This window comes from Patiria miniata, unplaced genomic scaffold (genome assembly GCF_015706575.1).
Source record: "Patiria miniata isolate m_02_andy unplaced genomic scaffold, ASM1570657v1 HiC_scaffold_25, whole genome shotgun sequence".
Lineage (NCBI taxonomy): Eukaryota > Metazoa > Echinodermata > Asteroidea > Valvatida > Asterinidae > Patiria > Patiria miniata.
Genome location: NW_024037064.1, coordinates 3,622,231 through 3,640,177, shown reverse-complemented (window position 1 = coordinate 3,640,177; position 17,947 = coordinate 3,622,231). Strand labels below are relative to the sequence as shown.

The 17,947-nt window shown below is 38.7% G+C and overlaps 1 long non-coding RNA gene across 1 annotated transcript; it reads left to right on the top strand.

The window, feature by feature from the left end:
- The first annotated feature begins 5,497 nt into the window (after window positions 1–5,497).
- LOC119733457 lies at window positions 5,498–10,100 on the top strand. Its single transcript, XR_005271833.1, has 5 exons — window positions 5,498–5,534; window positions 5,831–5,872; window positions 6,760–6,804; window positions 7,322–7,398; window positions 9,822–10,100. It is a non-coding gene; the product is annotated as an uncharacterized LOC119733457 (long non-coding RNA).
- The last annotated feature ends 7,847 nt before the right edge of the window (window positions 10,101–17,947 follow it).

Here is a 17,947-nt window from a genome sequence, read left to right as displayed (position 1 = left end):
GAATGAAAAAAGGACCTTTTTTTTTTTAAACCGGCAATGCGTCAGTAATGTTCTTATTTAAAAAGTCCGCCATTACAACATTGACCGCTGAGGGCGTCATTAAAAAGAATTTCGTTTAAAACAACGTCAAGTAGAAGATTGTTTGGTATTAAACGATATTAAACAACAGTGCAAAACAAAACCCAAAGTATATGTAACCGAGCTGGAAAGGTTACGCAGAAAATTTGAAAGTGACACTGGGTATATTCCACTATAAATTGATCAAAATTTTATTACTACAAAAAACGACAGTCATTGTTCAGCAGTCCAAATATTATGGATGCTGGATAAGGAATACACTGATCTACTCGAGAAGGCTTCTCTATTTGTGACCATCAGGAACGACAGAACCACAAGCAGTAGCGGAGCAGTTGCGGCCTGTGTACCTATGCCTCGGGATGTTTGGGCAAACTACACGATATGCATGTACACGATATGTGTATGCACATGCGGCGTGCTAACCATGACAAAACCACGTGAGAAACACAGCAAAATATAGACAAGCTGGCTCGCAATAAGGTGTGGCTGGCAGCAGCAACGACAAGCAGTCAAGTGACCTACCCATGCTTGCTTACTCTCCAAGAAAACTAGCGAAAAATTCAAGGAATGTGCGTCCGAAGCCCTATGCTTTTGAGACACTGCACGGAATAAAAGGCTTTTTTCGCACTGCATGTCATATGCAAATTGTTACGCAACTCTGTATGCTCTATTCAACAGAAAACACAAGAGGGTGCTCGCAATGCTTCGACAACTTTCGCATCGCTGTTTATGCTAAAAATATAAGACATCGACAAAGAAATATTTTACAGACGGGACCTGGCAGCATAATTACAGGAATTTAAGTCTGGCCGGTCACATATACCCCAGACCGGATGTCTGGAAAGCTGTTTGGGAGCTTCCACATCAGTGAATAGGCAATTGGAAGTTGAAATGCACAGTTGCTACTCTGCCTAAATTCTTTTAGCTGAACCCTGGGGTTAAAGAACACCTCGTAATTAAATAACCCATTGGTGAACCATGCATATAAAAAAATACAGAGGGACAAAGAAGGCATTGTGGGTATTCTACAGTCTACTAACAAAAACTTGCGAGCGTTTGTGATGGGACTTTGTTGTCGGAATTCCACAGCATATATACCTCTGCTATTTTCTCTGTAAACTGACCTCATTTCAAAATTTGGCGTGTTGCTGCAACAATTCTATTTTCAGCCATACTGGCAGATTTTATATTTTGGTCGTTATGATCGATATGCGCTGACTTTTCTGGTTCAGTTTGTATGCTGAACTCACGATATAATTAAGCCCAATAAAAAATACCGGCATTTTATACTTCAAGGTGACAAGGTTTCGTTGCCACATCAGTGGCGTAGTAGGGCTGTATGGTATTGCAACGGGATGGAGATTTAAAAAAAAAAACCCGAAATCGGGATACTGCATCAAAGAAGCAAACCCGGGACGGTGAGAATGGGTTAATATTACACGGGACGCGGCCTGGAACCTACCCTGGAAACGGCACGATTTCCTAATTTAATTTGAGTAAGATTATGAGGCCCACAATGCATTCTGTCTACCGCAGACGACAATTTCAAAGGATTGCTACATTAAAGGCTAGGGAGGTTCCACCATCAATGTTTGGAGTAAACTACAAGATGCAATTGTCCTCGGTCCTGCTTCAGAGTCTTTTTAAAAAGTCTCCAGCATCCCAATTTTAACACGACAAGGCAAGTGGTCATACATTCCACTGATACAAAATGGCCTTAAAAAGGTGAACAGCATAAGCTTCCGTAGTAGTATAGTATAAACATGAAAGAAATGAAAGATCCGAAATCCGCCGTCTGTGTGGAGACCTGACTTTTTTGGTGTCTACACAATGTTTCGCAAAAGTACATGAAACATTACAAGACACCAGCCTAAGGCACGTGGTGCGTAGGTTTACATCACATGCACGAATAGGCCTCGTATATCTAGTCACAGACCTGTGTATTAAAGTCACAAGTGACAGTCAGTGTAGTGAGATAAGTATATCAATCTAATACACAAGTGACAGTAAGTAGATGGTTTACAAAGAGGACTCTATATAGGCTGGCACTCTGGGACCAGCAAAAACACCAACACTACTTTCAAGGCGGGATATGGGTACATGCATGGAGTGTGAGAGCTGAGAACCGTAGACCAGGCCTCACATTACGAAGGTGTATTATGTTCTGCATGTAGAGTATCGAGTTAATGAAGTGCCTTAAAAAGTGAGAAGGTTGATCTTGAACAGAATTCTGAATACCTATTTTTCTTGAAAATCCCACTTTCTTATGATGCAGGCCTACGTCACAGGTCTTCATACAATATGTGATGATCAGATCTGGGAAAGTTTTATAATTGACCTCTGCATGTTGACCTTTACGAAGTCGAACTTTAATACCCTTTTATCGTTATTTAATTATCAACTTTAATCTTTAAAACGCAAACTTTTCAAGCTCCAAGTCTATATGTTAAGTGTTTATGCTGTGAAAAAAAATAATATGTAGGGCATATCTGACTTCGGACGATTAAACAGCAAATAAAATAATGCAATAGCAGCGCAGCAAAACAAAGTACATGTACACCCCAGACAGGATTTCTGAAAAGCTGTTTGGGAGCTTGCACAAACGTGAACAGACAATTGAATTTGACATGCAGGGAGGCTACTAGGATCCTTTTAGCTGAACCCTGGGGATAAAGAACACTTCGTAAATAACCCATTGGCGAATCAAATAAAAATGCAGAGGGACAAAAGAGGCATTGTGGGTATTCTACAGTCTACCAACAAAAACTTAGTTGCCCTTTGAGCGCGGGCGATGGAACTTGTAGTTGTCGGAATTATATTTAAAGCCATACTGCCGGATTTGCAATGCTGGTCGTTATATGGGTCATTCCATGAACTTGGGGACAAAAGTGTGACGTTGCCCAAATTTCAAATTCTTCCAAAAAACACTCGTACATCAGATTCGAATCAGCCAACCGACCCCGTTAGCGCGTTAGCTTAGTGGTAAGACGTCTACTAACACTAGAAAGCAGGAGGTCGTGAGCTCGAGTCCCACCCGAGTGGTTTTGTTTCAACGTTCACCGGGAGGTAACACACTGAGTATGCAGTGTTCATACGTCGGTGAAGGGCAAAAACCTAATTTGATTTACATCACCCCGACGCAAAATTCCATCTTGTAGTTTATTAAACAAAACAAAAAAGATTTTCATGCAACACATTAATACAAATATGTACGGCCATAGAAATTCATGTTGCAAAATTAAAGTCAATGATGTAATGGGGAATTATGTTTTGCTACATTGCAAGATTATTTTAAAATCCTTTGAGGGTGACTTTAGTTCTGCCGGAATGGCTATTCCATAGGCTACAAAACCCTGGCTACCAGCCCCAGCCTGTTTGTTGCGAACAACCTACCCTAGAAAGTTAAGCTTGATTTCCCATGAAGCAAGTACAAACGCAAGCTTGCCGCAAGCTTGCCAGCTTCGCTTGCAGCTAGATTGCGTGCAAAAGTGCAATCAAATCAAAAGTGAAAATTCGATTGCCTATTTACTGATGTGAAAGCTCCCAAACAACTTTGCAGATATCCTGTCTGGGGTAATGCTTGGTTTTGTTGCCTGATATATTTTGTTTGCTGATCGCATAACCCTTTGAACTAAGCCCTGGGTAAAATCGATCGCCGGCGTCTTTCGTTTCAGATTATTGTCCCTGGGGTTAATGAACACCTCGTAGTCGCAGTTCATAAATCACCTATTGGGGAATCATATAAAAATACAGAGGGACACATGGGCATATTGGTAGTGAGTGAGTCTACGAACACAATTTGCCAGGGTGAGCGATGGGACTTTGTTGTCAGAATTCTAAAGCATATAGCTCTGTTTTTTTCTCTGTAAATTGACCTCATTTCAAAACCTGGTTTGTTGTCGCCACAATTCTGTTTTCAGCCAACTTGCAGATTTACAATTTTGGTCGTTATGATATGCACTGACTTTCCCGGTTCAGTTTAAACTTTTAGAGTTTGTATGCACAACTCACGATATAAGCCCAACAAAAATACAATTTTATGATTCCCGACGCGCTGGCCAATCGGAGTCGACTTTATAAACTGTGACGTCATTTCGATCAGAAATGTGCTAGCTGTTGATTGGCCAATTTGGCTCACACGGTTTCGTAATACGACAACACTACGAAAGACCCATGCAAGGCACACCGTGCGTGCGGATACGTCCCGACAGTGTCGTTCAAAGTCAAACAAAGTTACATGACCACTTACTATCTTTGTGATGCAAATAATGTACAAATGATCCTATACCAGGGTGAGACAGCAGGTAGTGGTGGGAGCGTACTGCTCGATACCCTGGGAGCGAAGTTGCCGTTATTGTATTACAAAAACAGGGCATCCAAATTGACCAATCAACGACTTAGTCCCATGCCCAGTTACCCAGTAGGCACTATGCATATAAGGGCCTGCGAAAAAAAGGTGGCCTACAAAAATACCACAGTGTGCCGTTAAACACACGCACACAACTGGAACAGTTTTCAAGTGTTGGCGTCTCTTTCTGACTTTCATGTTCCACGCTGTTGAGCAGCATGTACATGTACATGTATGTATTGAATTTATGATTGTCGTTCTGAAGTACACGGGCTGATAAGCTTTTGCTCTAAAATTAAATGTAAAGTGGCCAAGAATTATTCGATGAAAATGCACGTATGTGGCTCCAAACACAGATTTTGCTATCCATAGTTCATTCCACTTGGCCACTGTGGCAGCTTGACGAAAGTCGTTCTTTGCAATGCTGACTGAGTGATAGCAACTGTGACGTCATTATTTTTTTCTTATGAATAAACATCGAGCCAGCTGAATAATCATGGCATAGACGATGTTTGCTGCAAATAAAAACACCGCAGACGGACTTCCAAAACCGATGACAGCACACGAATAAACTACTTAAGCGCTAAGCTATCCCAGTATAGATTATAAGCCTACATAAAAAGGAATGACCAGGAAATCAAAAAGAGAATTGGCACTTTGCCAATGATGGAACATTATGAAAAAATATCCCTTCTGCATAGTGGAGCATCCCAACTTTCCTCTGAATTCCTATTGGGTAATCGTGGAGTCACCGTCAGTGGAGCTATCACTTCGACACACCTCATACCTTCGATCAACATACAACCAAGAGAAGTCAGTGAGAGAATACAGATATCCACTTCAACGTTAACGTAAGTGCAGCTCTCCGTTGAAATTATATATGCCTTAATTAGCAAAACTTCAGCACGTTCTTTCACGTTAAATTTAGTTTATTGATTGTTTTGTTTCCAAGATTCTGACATGATAGCAAAAAGCTACAAATGATTTTCTTTTTTTCCCCAGTTTGTTAGGCAAGATGAAAACCTTTACCATTGTGATGCTTTTGGTGTGTCTGGCTGTGGCCTTTTCTGATCTGCAGTAGATGCCTTTCCTGCAAAGGACGCTGAAAGTAAGTGCAGTAAGGACGGTGTCTACATCAGCAGCCAATCCGAGGCTCATTGCACTGAGCATTATTGTGTATGGCAGAGACCTTGCTTTATTTCAATCCTCTACTCATTGAAGAGCATTGCGGTCCTCGCTTCAAAACTCTAGGGCCTTTCACAGGTTCAGGATTCAATACAGGTTAACGACTAAATACACACTGAGGTCATCATGCACCAACTTCTGCAGTACGTCGCGTGAATATTACTCAACCAATAAAAAGTCACATTCTTATATAATTTTTGTTCCTATCATACCACGTAGAGCGTGAGATGACACTGATGGATGAAATGGAAGCTCGTATAGGTAAGTCAATTTCTCAGTTAACTTTATGCATGCTTTTCAGTAAAGATAAACAGATGCGGCGAAAACTAGGAGTCGGGCATAACACAATTAATTGTTTGTAATTTTCTGCCTGTGTGCTCCTAGATCCTCAAGCTAAGTTCGCCAAGCTGACTGGTTCAATGCTACTTCAGTCAAATTCGTCTATTCAACCAATTGTCGGACATCATTTTCCCCATAGTTTGACAGTTAAACATGTGCCTGATTTTATGCAATCACCATGTCTGTTCGTATGTAGTATGTACTGTAAGTAGTATGAATGTGGCAATTTGTTGAAGTCCCATTGAAATCAAACTTAAATCATATATTTTCAAGATGGGAACTATCATATGATAATGATGTCAAAGGTCACACACCAAGTTCAAAGGTCATCTGAGGTCAAGTTGTAAAAAAGGTTGAAAATGTGAAACTGATCTCATATATGAACAGTTGAAGTCCAATTGGAGCCAAACTTGGATCATAATAAAGCAACATGGCAATATTCATATGATGGTGATGTCAAAGGTCACATACCAAGGTCAAAGGTCGTCTGAGGTCAAGTTGTAAAATAGGCCGAAAATGTAAAAGTGATCTCATTTGAACAGTTGAAGTCCAATTGGAACCAAACATGTGTCATAGATGCATCATTGGAACCTTTACACGATAATCGCGAAAGCAGGCAAGATGCGCGGCCTTGGTTTTACGCAAAGTAGAGCAGTGCGGGCCTCGTTTTATAACTCTAGGGCCTTTCATAGGAATACAGTGGTCTCAATGTACCAACTTCTGAAGAACGTCACATGAATATTACTCAACCAATGACTCAATATCACATTCTTATACAATGTTTGTTCCTATCAATTAATTCCACGCAGAGCGTGAGATGGAACTGCTGGAGCAACTGGAAGGTCGCTACACATGTAAGTCCATTTCTTCATGAATTTTGTGCATGGTCTTCGGTACGAGAGAAACGAAAGCGGCAAATCAGGAGTCAAAAAGAACAAAAATAATTGTAATGTCAATAAGCTATAGGAATAAGCTATTTTTCCAATTTTTATTAAAAAATATTTTCAAAGAACAATGCAAAACAGATTTTAACACGGTTTTAGGCAGGGCCACTGGTGTAAAACTTTAAGACGAGATGTCCTATAAAGATATCACGGCATGGTGTTAGATTTGCATCGCAGGTTGAATTGCTATTTTTACACTGACAATTTATAGCTACTGGTCAGAATATTGTGTATGAGCGATTCCCTGTTTTGCACGTGTCACTTGTTTGTAATTGTCTGCCTGTGTGCTCTTAGATCCTAAAGCTCAGTTCACCAAACTGACTGGTTCAATGCCACTTCGGTCAAATTCCTCTATTCAACAAATTGTCAAACATAATTTTTTCCCATGGTTTATTTCACGATTAAATATGTCCCATATTTTTTACAGCATGTTCTGCAGGGTGTCCAGCGGGAACGTACTGCAATACGGCCCGACGCCAATGCCTTCCTTTTTAATCACTAAATGTAAGAGTGAACAACTTACTGTCCAAAATAGTGAATCTCTTATAAAAACCACTCCAAAAGAGTGAAATTTCCTACTCTTTCGAGTAGCCATATAAGGGACCACTCTTTGTTTCGACTAGTCCCTTATGGCTCCTCGAAAGAGTGAAAATTTTACCCTTTTAATTGATTGATTGATTGATTTGTTTTTTTTTTGCTTTTTATATACAATGTATACAATGGAAAGTGTCGTGATTTCTCGTGCTCAAAAAACATTAAAATACATTTAAACTTTATATTACAAACATTAAAATACCACATACTTTACATAAATTCCCCTCAAAAATCTCCCTAAAAAAACCAAAAGTCGTTAACAAGACGAAAGAATAATTACACTGTGAGGTGACCTTATTCCATTCAGTCCCCTGATCCCCTAAAAAAAAAAATTTTAAATTACATTTTGAACTTTATATTTAAAACATTAAACAACCACATGATTAATTTAATTATAAAATAACTCATCAAAAAGTCAAAGGTCATAAAAGATTAAGCGATTGCACTGTAAGATTACTTAATTCCATTCAGTTCCCTTATTGCAGTAGGATACACACTGCTCCTGAATCTTTCTGTTTTGTTTCTGATTACTCTGTTACGCTTTCCTGATCTCAATATATCAAACAACTTTTGGAGTGGTTTTCAGTCTTTGGGAGTGGTTTTTATAAGCGATTCAGTCTTTGGAGTTTTTCACTATTTAACATTAAGAGAAATATACCGATCGAGTATCGCCATTAAGACGGTAAGTGAAGGTATCAAGTGATTTATATATTCTTTTTCACTGAAAGTCATCTTTGTCACAGGCACTCCATGTGTCAAAACCTCTGGTGATCAATTTAATAGGGCCCATGAAATGCAATTTTTGGGAGCTAATTTTGTGCTATTTTCTAATCCTCGTAAGTTTATTAAAAAAAATAACTGACATCCCCTTTTGGTTAATATTACTGAAAAGAGCACTTATAATTCTGTAAACATTTAAAACTGTCTATGCTATTCCAGACAACTGAGGGCGCTGTTGCCGTGATGTCATTTCAGTAAGACACTGTTCATATTAGGTGCTATTTTGTTGAAATTGTGTACCCAAAATGTGCTCATTGTAAACTTTTGTGAGAAAAGTTTGCTCATTGGCTTACTGTTATGAACTGACTCAACAACGAATCACTAAAGAAAAGAAAGTTTACCACTGCAAAATATCTAAAATTCGGGCAACTTAATGCGCAAACTAATTTCAACATTGGAAGTTTCTGCCTGATATGACATCACACTTTTGCTTATGAATATAGAAATCTGCATTAGCATCAAAACAAAAAAGGCATTAAAAGACACTTAAAAACGATTAAATGAAAATTGAACATTACCCCTTTAAAATAAAAACAGCACGTTGCTTGGTGACATTTACTGTTTTATCATCAGGCAAAGGGGAACTTAAAATTGAAAGCATTAAATACATATACACAGGAATACATTAGCTTTCGCCAACCACACTGCTATAGGTCGTGCTTACTAGAGCACAATATTGTGCACATAGAACTACGATATAATTATTAAAATACTATTTTGTGGCATGGATGTGGTAACTATACGGTTGCGGCTCATGGATATTGACTTAAGCAACTTTTTTTCCTCTGAGGTAAGCGTGGCCTTTGCTGTGCTTACCGCTTGCGGTCACCATGAAACAAAAAGAGGCTCGTAAGCAGATAATCGTGTGCTTGGCAGCGTCATGAAATTGGGCCGTGCCCTTTCCATTGTGCTAATGGAAGCATACTACAATTCGCCGTGTGGACGAGGCTGCGCATATACGTGAATTTAAGCAACACTTTGCGCTACAATCATTTGAATATGCAAAAACAAAGAAGAAATGAAGCAATGTCCATGCGTGTTTCTATCATTATTGCAGTTATCCCTACGCGTGAAAACCCTTGTATTCAACAGCAATCGTCGTTTTTCAGTAATAAATGGGCGAAAAATGAATGGGCAAAGGTACTTAATGGGCAAAGGTACTAAATGGGCAAAGGAATTAATGGGCAAAGGTAATAAATGGACAAAGGAAATAAATGGGCAAAGGCACTAAATGGGCAAAGGAAATAAATGGGCAACTCAACGGGGTCTACTCACGCGTAGCCAAGCGGAACAAAAACACGCACCTCAAAGCCGGTTGCAATGCAAAGGATATATTGCCACGATTCTCAATTTTGTCTTTTATTTTTCCTGAGGAGATCCTGATATTTTAGATCACCATTTTTGTAACCGTGCTTTTCATCAAAAGGGATTCTTAGCACGACTGCTGATTTTGCATCTTTCCCCTGTCTTTGTAAATTTCTGCAATCGTGATGTCCGTTTTAAACTTCTAAATCAGTTGTTTCTTTCTTTCGTATTTCATTTTTTTTTCACAGAACCCGACATGTGGCCCGACGGATTCTGAATCAGTTTAATACATTTTGTGGTTGTGGGTATTCTTCTTATAACTGAATTACTTTGTTTCGTTGATTTTAGGCCCAATTTTATGCTAATTTGGAAAGCGCTTTATGTTTTATATATGCTCAAGTAAAAATAACGTTAAGGCCCTATGTAGGTACAGGTTCAATGTAAGGCAATGGCTTAGACTTGTAAGATCAATATAAATCCAGTGCTGTTATACAATTACAATTAATACCAAAGTTGTAAAATGTCTCGTACGTATAATTATTCTATAAGCTTCCCCTAAATCGGTTAAAACCCTCTTCTTTAACTTCTTTTATTAAATTTCCGTAAATTTCCATTTCCGTTTTAGCGTCTGAAGAAGAACTGGCTAAGTTCGCAACGTCAGGCCACATTAATTTTTAGATTCTTTTATTAAACTTCAGTAAAAGAAATAAATACCGATGTTGAAATAATGCTGTATCCCAAACAAATTACTTCCCTGATCAAATTATGTATTTTATGTGGACCATGAAATCACTCATAATGCGTATAACAACCTCATCTTATCAAATATATTCCAAAGGGAATAATGAACCAATTTTACGAGTACTTCTCGATCGGGAGCAAAATTATTCATTTTCTTTGCTAGTGTGTGTTACTTGAACTGTTACGTTGGAATACCCCAAGTGGTAATTGCAAAGCATTGAGCGTTAACTTTAATGTGGAGGGAAAACAACAATTTTTAAACAATTTGTACGCTTTCCTTTTTTTTTTCTTTTGGGTTAATTTTAAATTGAAAAAATCTATATTGTTGGTGATTGGTTGCAAATTATATCTTGTCAGTTCTCGTTGGTACGACAATTACGTGTGTATCTGATAAGTCTTTATGAATTCGTGTCCTTCTGATAGACTCTTTGATATCAACCAATTGTGACTTTTTCAGTTGAAAAGTCACAACCAATTGTGACTTTTTCTTGCACCTCAGGGTGGTTGTATTTCATTTGGTTTGCCAAATCTGAATAGTATTCGCTAATTTCTTCCGATACAAAGGTGATTCAAGGCAGAAGCGCACCGGGGGGGGGGGGGGAATTCCCCAACCTGTTTGAACTGCCCTTTTACAATCGAGTGCCCCTTTTCACAGCTTTTTAACCCACCTCCACATTTAAAAAAAGTGCCTTTTTAGTGCCCTTTTGTTTTAAACAAGTGCCCTTGCAAACAACAAAACAAGCTGCATTTTTATACCAGCGGCCTCTTACTAGTGCCGTTCACGAAATTAGCACGACCGCCGCAATTGTGGGTGCAGTGAACTAATTCAAGTGAGAATTTCTACTCAAGCTGATTAGCATAAAAAGTGACCCCACAGTTTCTTTTGAAAACGGAGACCGTTTGGCTTTAAAAAACGGTGGAATTGTGTAAATGTAGCCAAGGATCAACTCCCTGTTTTTTGGGCTTCCATCTGAGGGCAGGCTTGATAAAATTACGGTTGAAAAATGGGTCCTATTTGCCTGAGAAAGTGGAAGGATGCCACTTGTAAAACGGCTACATGCAGGCTTGGGAACTATCACTTTTCGGGAGGTGATTTTGTTTTGGTGTGAATATTTAAAAATGTAATAGGCTAATCTACCCAAAATTGAAAAGAAATGAAAAGATGAAGTACAAGACAATGATTTAATTTTTGTTTGAGAAACCCCAGTGATGTCGGCTTGCATGTTATTTGGCCCTGAACTTTGTTGATTTTACACTGTTTTCAATGGGGCTTGAATTGGTTCAGTGCACCCTTGTAACGCTATGAAGAGCGCCATCTATTGCCCGATAGTGTGCGTGATCGTCCTGTTTGAACAGCGCCCCCATTGGAAGATGGTACCAGCGTGTCTGAAGAAAAAACCTGTCTACATTGTAACACGGATCTGCGAGTGCCCTTTTCACGAAAGTTGTACCCCTTCCCCAATATAAATGACTTTGCTAGGCCTCTTTCAGGTCCTGAGGTAACCCTGTCCCCTGCCATTTTTGTTCTGGAAACTTGCCGGTGTCATCTGAAATGTATAGACTCTTTTGGAATTGGTACCTTTCCCGTCATATGGACTGAACCTTTACACGTGTCCTGTCACTGTCTTATGATAGGCATGCGCAGTCAAACCAATGAGTCCATATTTCATTCGTCTAAATGTAACAACCTCATTTTCAGGCTTACCGAAGTCCAACCTCGTCTAATAATAACCCCCAGGTGGTAAACTTTCTTCCCTGCATCCTGATTTGATACCGAGATGAAAAGTACAGTTATATGAATTTATATCGTGTACTTTGTTATTTCAACGTCAACGTTTGTGACGTGTTTTAGCGTTCATTGTAAATTACGGTCATTGTTGCCTTTTTGCCTTTTTGGTCGAGTACCGAGACCCACGCGAAGTCACGCCGAGTGACGATAATGAATATGCTAATATGCGCTTCGTCATTGTCGAGCGGGCCAAAATCGGCCAATCGGAAAACCATGCACTTGGGTTTGGTATGCAAAAAATCCTCGTCGAAATTTTCCTTGGAGATATTTATAGTTCAAGGTGTAACACAAGCGTTTGCAACAACAGATTAGGCTGACATTCGGAATATACTTAGATGATATGTATAAGTGTTCAACTACTCGTGAAATAACAACTTGAGGAGATTCCTAGAAATTGAGATAAAAACATTGATTTGGGAACATTTCCGAACGATTTCTTCCCGACTTAAAGGTCAGCTTTACCAGTAACCAGTATCGACGTTTCGGCATTGATGACGGGGAATTTTTTCACTGACCGGAAGTAATTTCTTCAGATTTACTTTGTTTAGCAATGGCGACGCTTAGGCCTTTGCATCCACACGGCTGCTTAATTGTCAGGTCAGAGAACCCAAACTAAGGTCATTTGACCCTGAAACTTGGTTGTAGTTGGCCTGACCTTTTTCAGAGAAAAATTGACACTTTTGCCAAAGTTTCCCGATCAAAATGACCGGAAATGAATCAGTCTGACCCGGAACTTTTTAGAGTGTAGAGTCATTTTCTTATTGCCTTGTTTCTATACGTAAATTTATTGTTTGTTTCTCTTGACACGTTACACGGGAATCAAGGGTCATTGCAGTTTTTGACATTTCTTTCTCGGTCATTTTAACACGTATTCTCTTCGTAAGTAAATTTAAAGGGCCCTTGTATAGTAAAACAAAAAATGATCCAGTCTTTGAAAATGTAAATTTATGTGCCGCTCAATCTTGATTTCATTTTTATTTTGCCATTTTCAAGGGTACCTTTTTGGTTTGTAAAAATGTGCGATGTCATTTTTAGGTGCAAACGTCATGTCACAGCATTATTGGCACCAACAATAGTTTTAAGAATTTTGGATATCTTGTTGCATGTCCTAGATTTTCTTGTCTTTGTCATTTGTTGCTGCCGTACATGTCAGTAGGTCACTGAGCAACGTTCCTCACAAGAGTTTTCGATGAGCAAATTGTTGGATCCGCAATTTAGACAGAAAACCCCCAAAACTGAACAGTGTTGAAATTTTGCCCTACAATTGCTCTATTTTTCAATGGAGCGCAGGCATCATTTTGCTGCATGATGATGGGCTAAATGACTTCTTTTAGGGGTAGTTATATTTGGATAGAATGTTCTCCGAAAAGTCATTGTTTAATCCCCAAACTATTGAACAGAAAATGAAAGATGATGAAACAAGCTTTAATAAAATGTGCGTCTCAAACACTTTGGAGAGTTGTGTTGCTGTTATTTGGAAAAGCTGAAACAACGTTAATCTGTTTTGACAAATATCTTGACTTTATGATTTAGATGAACTGAATTGATAAAATATGTCATTAATAATGTCATTTACCCCCAATATTTTGTAAAGACTGCGCTTTTTCTATTCAAGTGCCTTTTTATTAGTACCAGCCAATCACCACTACCACCACCACGGACGCCACGCGTCTGGAGAAAAAAAATAGTCTACATTTCAGCACGGATGCACGAATGCCCTTATCACGAACTTTTTACCCGAAAACCCCCAATAAAAACGGCCTTGCTATGCCTCTGCTCTATCGTATCTTGTGTAGAACTACGTTGCATGTGAAATTTATTTAGCAGAGTTTCATTTTTCTGACGAAAGTTTTAAAGTTCGTGTTCTATGCACGCTCGCGTTTCTTTTCAACGACTGTTTCGTCGAGCGGTAAAAACAAACATAAAACAGTCATCAAGTTTAATGCGTAGTTTTAATGCGTCCTGCTTAAGATGGCTTAAGTCATATCGGTCTCATTATATTTTATGACGCGTTTTAGCTAAGATAGATCTTAGAGTGGGGACTCGTCCTAATCCCTGAGGTGAGACGAGTTTCGTGAAATCGGCCCCAGGCATCTTTTGCTGAGACGTTTACCAAATGAAAAGTAGCGACATATCTTTATGCTTGCGGAGAAGATTGCGTAGAAGATAGCCTAATACAGTTTATCAATAAGAGCATCATTATGACATTGATTATGCAGTGTATCTTTTAAAGGAAAAGCCAGGAAAACATAAGTGGCCAAATTACACATAAAACGAAAAAAGTTTTGTTGTAAATTGAACTAATAATTTTTTGATGCTTTCTCATTTCTATCAAACAAGCGCAAGTGTACAATAAGCTCTGGCCGTCTGCCATGAAAGTCTTGCCTGAAATCTATCCTTGCCTGACAAGGTCTGCGGTAACGTAGCCGGTACTAGTATGTACATATTCATGGAGTGTCAATAAGTAACTGGCTCCTTGGTCATACAGTGAAGGATCAAATAGGCCCCTTAAGTTTCCCATAAAATATAGCGCTATGTACCATATGACATACCACGTGACCATAACATTACTGTACATATCTTGCCTCCATTGACAAAATGTTCATACACAACTTCACGAATTGTTAAAAACATTGTTTGTGAACTATTTCATTTATTGTGTTAGCTTTTATTGGAAAATTAAAATTTGTTATTTTATGGGAAACTTAGGGGGCTCATTATTGGTCAGTTTCCCGGGGACAGACCTACCAACCGACGGACCGACCGACCGACCAACCACGAATGTAGAAGCTTTTGCCAGAGCTTAACAATGTTGTTATTAAGGCATGTATACCTATCTGAGGTAACTCAGAAACCAAATTACACAGTTGGCAAAAATATATGTGTATAAGTTACGGTAAGAAGTCATTTTCTAGAAATAAAACAAACTGTACCTTCTAGGATCGAGGAACTGAAATCAAAGCCTAGTTTAAGATTATGAGGCAGGAGTCCAATTCTGTTAAAAAAACGAAGGCAAGATTCGATGGGGGCGCTGTTCAAAACAGCCGAATATGCACTCTTACGTACAATTCAAAAAAATAAAAAAGGCACACGGGACGGCAGCTGGCACAAAAAGGGCACGCTTTTTTAAAAAAAAGGGCACTTGCTCCAAAAAAGGGCACTGGTTAACAAAAAAGCCACTCTTCACAAACATTTGGGTGAGCAGGGGGGGGGGGGGGCGGTGTAAGCGCTGGTGAAAAAAGGCATTTGACACCTCTAAACACCCCACCCCCCGCTGGCTACGCCTTTGTAGACGTATTCCATATTAATACACTGTGTTGCGTACACCATAGCACTTGCCACGTCGAAGCTTATTAGTATTATAAATAGAAGTTAGAAGAAACCATGATTTAACAGATGTCCCACAAGTAGTTTACATGAAGTAATTAGTTGTAAATTAATTTAAGTTAATGACGTACTCGGTTGTTTGTTCTCGAACTTACTCCAGTGGGTGCTACACCTCGTACAGTTTATAACCGGTTAACAATAAATAGCTAAGTTAAAACGTGTTTGCACCTACACTACGAGATGTTATGTAAATTAGACACATTTAAAAACAGCCGCAATGCCTTTGTTTGTCAATGTGACAAACGCACTTCTTGTTGTTTTTACATTTTTTGTTCAACACATATTTGTTCCTTAATCCTTTGTCGAATGAATTTTTGGAATTGAACTTTTTGTTGCTGTATGCGATATACATGTATAAATGCCAAGAACGTCTTCATCTTAAGTTATATTTCGCATGCACAATTGTTCTCTCGTAAAATTAGCCATTGTTTCAGGTTGTTTAAATTAAAAAAGTGTAATACCCGGATCTTGTAAGCCAATCTTGAAACAGTATATTGAAACTATTATGTTGTATCGTGTCATATTTATCCAGATTATCCATTGCCAAGTTCTGTGTTGCATATTAAAAAAAAAATCGCTTCCTGCCATGGGCGTCACCAGGATTTTTTCTAGAGGGGGGAAAAAAAAAATTTTGCCAAAAAAATGCTTGTATTTCTCAATACATTCTCGATTTATCAGTTTTAGAGGGGGTAGGGACATTTTGCCCCCCCCCCCCAACTCATTAAATTTACAGCACTTTGTCTTCGCGCCTCTTTTTCTTTCTTTTTTTCTTTTCTTTTTTTTTCTTCCTTTTTTTTTTTTTTTTTTTTTTGCTTTTCCAGGAGGGGGGGGGGGGCAAGTGCCCCCCCCCCTTGCCCCCCCCCCCCTCGCGACGCCCATGCTTCCTGCTGTGATTCTCGAGTTAGGATAACTTTTTTGGACGCAAAAGAAATCGGTATTTAGCCAATGTTGGTCAACATACCAACGCCTCCTCTGTTAGAAAAACAATCGTCCTAAATGTTGATCAAGATTTAGCCAAATTGAAATTTGAAATAATTGCATGCCACAGTCGGCGAAATATTGATCCAACTTGTGTTTAATGTATAAGATAAGATTCTAAAACTATTGTGGTGTTTCATAATCAGAAAAGAAAGTAATAAAGCAGTGGTTATTTTAACAGTCTTATTAACCAGTCAGATTTGAAAGCCTTCGGGCCACAATTTGTAAGGTTACGTAGTCGATAACAGGCATATACCACCGTCTCTTGACCTTGTATGCATATTTTGTTGTTTTCGGTAGTTTTTTATGCTGAATGAATATTATAAATAATTTAATTGCACAATTCACTGTTTCTTGATTGGTTGCAATTATTTATGCATTCATTTATTTGTTTTATAATAATTTACAATAATTCCAAAGATATTTACATGTACATGTATATAGAAGACAGACCCATGGATTGCCCATACGCGAACAAAATCAGTATATAAAGAGCTCTCTCGAGAACAAGCAGAATGCAAACAGTATTCAATACAGTACAGTCATATAATACATTAATTGTAAAAATGAATAGGTAAATAAACAGAGACATTCACACAAGCACACTAATAAAATATATATTCTTGTGCTGACATGTATAACATTATTTTTTTTGTTATTTTTTACTCCTTTGATTCTATCCTTTACTCCGTTTTCAAAAGAAAACCGTTCACCCCATCACACAATGGTCTTTCGACTGGTGAATCGAACACTTTTTGTCCCTTATCTTTTTGTCAATTTTGCTCAAGTTTGCTACAACTGGTTTCTGTCGTACGACGTCATCTGTTTGTGCTACATACCACTAGAGGGCGCTTAAAAAACCATGTACTTTCCAATAATGTTTAAACTTTAAAGTACTTGAAATTTCGATGCACATATTTTTGAGTCATTGCACATCAAAATATAATGAGAAATTGCTTTGACGGGGGCGTTATATTTTTTCATTTTTATCACACCGAATTCAGCTGAACACATTAAAAAAATTGATTAAATATTTTTGAGATTTTTTTTATCCGGGAACGAGGCAACTTTTACCCTATGGGCAACAGCCGTTTATAAACCTGGGAAGTAAAACGGATTGTATCGTTGATGGCGGCCATATACGATCCCCAGAACGCATTGCGGTTTACCACGTGACCAGCTTCATGAGTAAAGTGGATGATATACCGCCGTTTTCACACCGAATTCAGCTCAACGGAATATTCCATCCTGGATTTTCCTCAAAAACTCTAAAAATGTATCCCTATTTATTTATATAACGACAACCACAACACCGTTGTTATTGAGCTGTTATTGATCCAGAAAAAAAGGACCGGATTAAGGCGGTGGGGGAGAATAATCATTTAATCAAACGGGGAAAAAAATCCTCTTATTCGAACGATGCAGAAGCAGCAGTGGCGTAGCCATGGGGGGGGGGGCGTGGGGGGGGATAGCCCCCAG